This window comes from Protopterus annectens, chromosome 5.part0 (assembly GCF_019279795.1).
Source record: "Protopterus annectens isolate FY-2018-M chromosome 5.part0, PAN1.0, whole genome shotgun sequence".
In the NCBI taxonomy this organism is placed as follows: Eukaryota; Metazoa; Chordata; order Ceratodontiformes; family Protopteridae; genus Protopterus; species Protopterus annectens.
Window position 1 is genome coordinate 544,412,577 of NC_056735.1, and position 8,474 is coordinate 544,421,050.

The window sequence follows — 8,474 nt, forward strand, 5'->3', positions numbered from 1 at the left end:
TAGGGGAGGGTCCTTGAACGGATTTCTTAATTTGTCTGTTGGAGTACTCATTAACACACAATTGTTTCAAGTTTAACAATACTTATTACTTGCAAAGGGAAGGAACGGCAATGGGGGGCGGCTTTCACCCCAGTGTATGCTATCTTATGTATGGATTGTTTTTGAGAAAGCTAAAATATTCAACACAGCGTTTTATAAGAATAGAGTAGTATTTTTAAAAGATATATAGACAATTTAATTTTTTGTTTTTAAGGGGGAACTGGAGGAGTTTGAAGGGTTTATACAAGGGTTAGAAAAAAATGAATATGGCCTTGGGTTTACATTTAAAACAAGTAGGATATCCATCCAGTACCTGGATTTGGAATTTTATGTGGATGACAAATTTCTAATAACATTTAGACCTCATATAAAAGACACTGCAGTTAATAATTTTTAACTGCCGATAGCATGCATGCCCCCCATCTTTTTTATTCTCTACCCTATGGTGAATTTTTACGGATAGCGAATAACACATCTGACAAGAAGGATTTATCTAATGAATTTAGGGCAGTGAGAGATAGACTTCTTAGTAGAGGATATAAAAACAGCATTTTGAAGTCAACAGAAAACAGAGTTAAAAAAAATTAGGTCTAGTATGAGACAGAACTTAGAGAGAGTGGAACTCCCATGCATAGGGAAAAGGAGTTGATTAGGGTGGAAATGCATGGCCCCCTCTTTTTTGTAAACAAATGTTCTCCATTCGCGGACATTTTGAAACAACTGATAATGGGGTATTGGCCCATTGTCCTTAGTGATGAAAAATATGGGGACATTTTTCCACACAGGGTTGCTTTCTGGTATGGAAGGTTTAAACATTTAAAGGAATTATTATGGTTAACTGAGTAGTGCCTTCGACAGGAAGGGTAGTTTTCCCTGTGGCAGATGTATGGTTTGTAGGAACATCAACAATTTGGATGGGGGAGAACATTAATGGGAAAACATACAGAGCTATGGACCTATATAATTGTGACTGAAAGGGAGTTCTGTACATAATTGGATGCAGTTGTACACCCACCAGATTGTATATTGGGCAGACCAGAAGATCTGTAAAATGGAGAATGATGGAACATTTGAGTGATATCAGGAGAGCTAAAGTGGAGAGTCCTGTGGCAGATCACTTTATACGAAAACATGGGGGTTCCAAAGAGTCTTTCTTTTTTAGTGTGCTAGCCAAACCAAGATTAAACAGTGGGAATATTTTGGTAGATATGTTACTTCAATTGGAAACCAAATGTATCATGAATTACAGAACACTTTGTGCCAGGAGATTGAATTTAGAATTGAATTTGAACTTACAGTTCCATTAGGACAAAGTTATGTTATTACATAACATTCTGTTTCCCAGTCAACAACATGGTGTCAAAGCAGTTAAATATTAACAATATCAATCATATTGAGGCATGTAGAAATCATTTATGAATACATAATATAATGTTATGTTGCTTTCTCTTGTTCTTTATGGTTAGTCAATGGAATTTCGTTTTGCGCATGGTCATATAAGGTGTCAGAGACATTGAGGCATTTGTATAATTAGAGCACATATACAATGAAGGGCAACAATTTTGCATTTGTTTAATTCGTGAAGGAACATGTGTTTTATGCATGGTTTATATGTTTATGCAGGCAATATGTAAGGGGCACTTTAAATGTGTTTTGATACTGCTTTAATAGATGCATAAAGATCATTGGTTGAAAGCAATTTTAAAACTGATGATGTATGAGCATATAAGCAGCTGTTTGATGGAAATGGTTATTCCTTTTAAGGCAAAAGCCATAGTACCTGAATGCATCAGTAAAAAGTTATACCAGTCTTTTTCCTGATGTTTGGTGTGTTTCTTTTGGATTATTTGGAACTTTGAATTTGTGTATGTCCCTAGTTTATTCTCTTAAGTTCCCCATCCTGCATCAGTCTTGGATAATTACAGTCAATAATACCAATCATTAATGTATCATTCTTCTAATTGCCTAGAAAAGTGATCACAAAACATGACCTGTTACTCCGTTACCTCTTTGACTTGACTGGAGTCGTTTTTTCAAAGACTCCCTGATGTCATCCAGTGTTCACCTGGATTTGTCCAGACATCTTGAGCATGGCCCCCATATGTTAGGGGCTACTACACTCATTCAATAATGTCACACACTGGAGTGTCATACGTAACTATTTTTCAGTAGATGCAAGATCTGTTGATGTAGTAACTTGTTATGTTGACTACAGTAATATTTGGAAACACTCGCTGGTGTTGTCTAGTAATTCCCCAATGCATCTGTAGTGTTGCAATTATAACAGTATCCCTGGTGTCTAGTTTCTCTCCCAATGCATGTTTCATGCTACAGACCTTATTATACCATCAGGTGTCCTGAGATTACATGTCAGAAAAGTATTCCTGGTGTCTCATATGTCTGTCCATGTCCATGTGCTACACGATTTCAAAGGGAAGTTGAAAGGTATGAATAACCCCACACTCACACATGTGCATACATGGACACACACACATACATACACACATGCTACACACCATACATCAACCTCCCTCCACTCCACCAGATTGCACTTACAGACAAAATGCCCCCCCCCCCCACACACACACACACTTATAGGTGAGGTTGCACAAAGATATTGCACACAGACCTCCCATTACCCATCTGTCAACATGCATGACATATGGCACTCAACAGCATGTAGTGCAGCTATAGTCAATCCCTGCTGGCAACATTATACATCTCTATGATGCATGGGTTGTGTTAGTATGTGATGCCCCTTCCCCTGGCACACACTGCACCCATGTACACAGTATTGCTGTGTACCTGTTTGGCACTCTGGCATGTACTGTGCACCATACCTCACAGGTGTACACACCACTGCTGAATGTGTATTATTGTGTCAGTTATGTTTGCTCTGCTGCTCACAGCCCCTATGTGTCCGACACATACCTGGGATGATATGTGGACAGATGTCATTTGTGAAAGTTTGATGTCTGATTTACAGATCTCATCATCAGCGGTGCACGTAATGCCAATACGATACAATTACACTGACAGCCCTTCAAACCTTACAGTGGCTAATGGGAGTGTACACACCCTTATTGATATGATGCCCTCTTGCTTGATATGCCATGGGACCACATTACTGCATATGTTAACATTACATGAACCTGATATGTGACATATGACCTGTGCAATCAAATGCAGTGTCAAACAAATGTGTTAGTTATCCAAATGCTGATTCAGATGCATGCACTTTGTGGGTGCATATGTCTGCATGCTCTAATTGTGATGGCTTGTTGCACCTACTGTTATGTGTACTACAGCAGTCACTATTTCTGGCAAGGATATACTATCATGGGTCATTTGCATTTGCCAGTATTTGGTGAGTCTGCCCTACAAATGTACCCCAACTCTGTATGATTGCAAGGTCAACTCATGTGTACATCCCTTGGAGGTCACACAGAGCTGTTACTATTGCTGTGGGGTCAGGGTTATGTCTGCCACAGTTCATGACCTTGACTGTGTGCAGATACAGCCATTTGTAGCATTCTTTGGATGTCTGTTTCAGTGCACTGTTGTGTCATGAGGATAACCCCTCCCCACCATCAGCCTTTTTACAGATGCTTGACAATTATGGCCTACACGTGTGTCATTTTGCAGTGTCCCAAACACTGAACACCATGTGTACCAGCCTAGTCCCAGCTAATGAATGGCAAACATACAGGTGTACACCGGCACTGGAAAGGTACTGATGAGGATGGCGGGCCTGAGGTGGGGTGAAGTGTTGGTTGTGCAGCACATGTATCTTCATTGATATTGTCTGTAGGTTTCCAACATGGTCTTGGTACATTAGTACAAATTGCAACACATGCCTTTTGGGGACCTTTTCTGTTATGCATATGCTACCTGTAGAGATACCTGGCTGATGTTTCCTGTGGTACAGCTGTCCCATCTGATTACCCTAACCCCTGGGCCACACTTATGCAGAGTCCAGGCAAATGCTGACATGGGTACTGCACAGCTAGTACTTGCTAGACATTCCTGCAACTCCCTCCGTGTTGTGGCATGTTATTAGGCAGCCTGCATAACTGGTTTGCAACATGTGACATCATCTGTCTTGTAAGGCCATCTGTTTATTTTCTATTGTAATCCTGTCCCATACATCCTCACCACATACATGACTGTCTGCACTGTTTGCCATGGTATATGCAAGGGTGAGGTATAGCTACATGTCCAACTCCTGGGTGCTGCCTGTTGGGTATAGGATCCATGCCATGGCATGTAAGATGTGTGTAAGCTATGGCTGCTTCTGTTGCAGGTAAGTGGTCACATTTGATAGCCAAATGTCTTGGACAGGAGACCATTTATTGGTGTGACATTGGGGACCTGTACTTGCTGGAAGGTCCATACTCATGAAGCATGCATGCTGTGAGTACCACAACAGCTACTTCCACTATTTGTTATCTGGAGTGTATGCACACATATGCTTCCAGTGTGTGTGAAGGTATGTATTCCCCATATTTGCTGTCCTAACATAGGATTCCATATTACACATTCATTGCTCATGTTAGGACCACATTGCAGGTTGTAAGGGTTGTGGACTGCAGTATTGTGATATGCCATAATGTGGATCTGTAACAGTTTCCATTGTAATAGTGGTATATACACTGTTGTAGCACTGTATACAGGTGATGTTTCATAGGTTCATAGGTTCATAGGTAGGTACTAGACTATAGGCCAAAGGGCCTACGTAAGCCTAGCCAACAAGGTTCCCTGGCTTACACCACTCAAGAAAGTTATTTTCCTATGCCTCTGTCGAGCAGAGACACAGAAGTGATCCCCGAGGTGTATTTCCTATTTCCCATCCACTCACCAAGATTTTTCTTGAAGAGTGCTAATGAAGAACTTTGCTTGACATAGATGGGTAGCCTGTTCCAAAGTATGGGAAGTCTCTGGGACAGGAATCTATCCCTCCAGCATGTCCTGTTTATTGTGGTGACAAGGTTTAGGTCCTTAGAGCTTGTAGCTTGGAGGGATTGGGATTTCTTTATGTGGAGCATGTCCAACAGCTCTGGGTTTGACATAGCTTTTTATGTTATGCAGAGATCACCTCGGAGTAGGCGATATGCTACAGAGTAAAGCTGGAGTTTTTTGAGGTGGTCAGTGTAGGGCATTTGTTTGAGGCCAGTAATCCTCTTTGTGAGGTACTTTTGTGGGCTTTCCAGTTGCTGCAGATGTCTTGCGAGGTACATTCCAAAAGGGGCATTGTACTCTATAATGGGTCTAATGAGTGTCGAGTAGAGGGGAACAATGACCTCTTTTTTCCTGGATGAGAACCCTTTTATGATGAGGTGTGCCACATAGAAGGACTTCCTGACTACTGTGGCAATGTGACTATTTGAGAGACTACTGTCCACCTGGGTCCTAAGGTCTCTTATCACACATTCAGTGTTAAGTAGATTGCTGCCTATTTGGTAGTTCATGGGTACAGAGTTTTTACCAAAGGGGATGACACTGCACTTTTTGGCATTGAGCTTGAGGCCATGACTCTGACACCAGGCATCTGTCTCAGTGAGGGCCTTCTGTAGGATGTCCACATCATTTGGGGACTTGACTATGGCTCCTAGTTTGCAGTCATCTGTGAACTTCATTAGCCAGAGGCCTTCTGTGTTAGCCTGTACTTCAGAGAAGTAGATATCAAACAGGAGAAGTCCCAGGATGGAACCCTGTGGAACTCCACTCGTCACTGCTTTGAGGTCAGTTTGGAGTCTCCAACTTTTACAGCGTGAGTTCTGTTAGTGAGCCAGATGGCAACCCATTTTGTGCCATAGAGATTTATACCTAGTTTAGTTAGTTTAGCTATAATTCCAGAATGGGCGTTGGTGTCGAAAGCCTTGGCGAGGTCAAGATAGGCTGTGTGAACCACCTTACCCTCATCTACGGCTTTGGTGACTGCCTCAAAGAAGTCGATCAGGTTCAGGAGGCATGATCTGCCTTTCACAAACCTGAACTGGGTGGGATCCAGAGTTTGGAGGTTACCAATGTCTTTGTTTATGAGTTCTATGATGATACCTTCCATGGCCTTGCAGATCAGGCTCGTCAGGCTAATAGGTCGATAGTTCCCGGGATCAGTGGTGACTCCCCCTTTGTGGAGTGAGATTACTGTTGCTGTGTGCCATTCAGTGGGCACAAAGCCTGATGTGAGGCTATTATTGAACGTGGTACTTAAATGGGGAGCCAGTTTGTTCAGGCTTTCGTGTAAAATGCAGCCAGAGATGTTGTCCAGTCCCATGGATGCTGTGTTTTTGGCTTTAGAGAGTGCAGCTGTTACCTGTGTAGTTGTGATTACAGGGAATCTGCATACTTCCTGTATAGATATGGACCCTTTAGGGGGTGGGGGGGTTGGTAAAGTTAGCACTGAACCTATCTGCCAGGATGTTGGCAATATCAGTAGGTTCTTTAATTTTCATGCTGTTGTGCTTTAACTCTGAGCAGATATGGGTGTTGCCATCGAGATTTTTGACATAGCTATAGAATGCTTTGTGGTTGTCCTTAGAATTAGTGACAATTTTGTTTTCGTAGCTAGCTTTGGAGGATCTTATAAGGGATCTCAGCTTCTTACTGAGGCTGTCCAGGGAGCTCCTTCACTCATGGGATTTTACTCTCTTTTGCAACAGTTTCTTCCTTTTGTTGTACAGTTTGTTTATGATAGGGGACCACCTGATTGGCTTCCTTTTTTTGGAGGATAGCGTCTTGGTTCTGTTTGGGATAGCATGATCCATGCACTCGTGTAAGTGCTTATAGAGTGCATTTGTGTAGGATTCAGCAGTTGTAACTGTATTGCCCATCTGCATGGGTGTCATGAAGTTCACCACTTCTGTCTTAAGAAGCATCAAGTTGGCTTTGGAGAAATGTTTTTCCATGGTTTCCTTAATGGGGGGGGGTGGGGGCAGGATGTGGATATAAAGGGTGATTAGCTTATGGTCGATTCAGACTAACAAGGAGTTGACTTCAGGTGTGGAACACCGGTCACTCATGTTGGCAATGACTAGGTCTTGGATATTGTTACTCCTGGTGGGGATGTGGATAAGCTGATCCAGGGCATTGGAGTTTATGAATTCCAGAAAGCGTTGAGCTGAGGAGTTGGTACATGAGTAGTTTTCCCAGTTAATGGTGGGGTAGTTGAAGTCACCCATTATTAGGGTGTTTGGTTGAACCCTAATATTTCTCAGTACATCAGGAAAAGAGGAGTGGAAATCCTGGGTCATGGTGGGGGATCTATAACAAGCAACAATTTGGATTGCAGTTTTGCCCAGTTTAGTTGCACTTGGATAACCTCGGATGCATTATGCTGAGCAACTAGCCTGGAGGTGTGGACATCCTTAATTAATATGGACACACATCTGCCTTTGGTGTTTTGGTCCAGGTTACATGACCAAAAAGTGTGGTATGCGTTATAGCCTGGTAGTGCAGGGGTGCTCTCTGGAGCCTTGAACCAGGTCTCAGTCACTGCACAGATATCGATGTTCTCCATTTTAAGGAGTGCCTCAAGTGAGTGCATTTTGATATTTAGACTTCTAGCATTGAGAAGCATTACCCTCAGTTTTTGCTTGCCTGTTCCTGTTACGGTGGTGAATTTGTTATTTGAACCTTGCCTAAAAAAGGCACTATAGGGGCAGTAAGAGCCTTAGACAGTATACAAAATCCCAGGGGACATCAGGTGCAGGCCATCTCTGGCAAAGCTTTGTGGTCTGTCAATCATGTCATCCCAGGCAGACAGATACTGGATCCCCTTAGAATGGTACCAGAAGCTTAGCCAATTGTTGAAGTCGATCATTTTGTCATTGTACTGTGGTATCATTCTGAGTAATGGCATGATGCTACTCAGGGCTAGGGTCATACCTGCCAGGGCTACAAGATCAGAGAGGTCCTCCATGTCCCTTTTCATGTAGTCCAGGGAGGTACATCTCAGGTAATTCACACCAACAAGGACAATCACAGAGTCATATTTGTACTTGTTGTGGATTGACCTGAGTGTGTCGGTTATGTGGCAGATCCTGGCACCCGACAGGCAGCTGACAGTAACCTTCTCCTTGTTTAGCCTCGTGAGTGGGACAACAGTGTGCCTGACTATAGAGTAACCTATGACTAGTGTGTTGGGTATGTTGTTTTGCCTTATTGGCTGTGGTTGAGTGGCACACTGAGTCTGTGGGCTATGTGTCATTTGGGTTGAGTTGGGGATGGAAGTTGCTTGCATTTCTGCTTTGGAGGTCTCTGTTGCTTAGACAGATTATTGCTGAGAGCGTCCGAGAATGTTTTTGTGTTACTATGTGTGGATTTAAGACATGTCCCTACTGGAGGCCATTTGTCCCACCATTATGTTCATCTCTGTGCACACATTTTGAAATGACAGGATGTTACAGCAGCAATATGTGAACATGTACAGCATG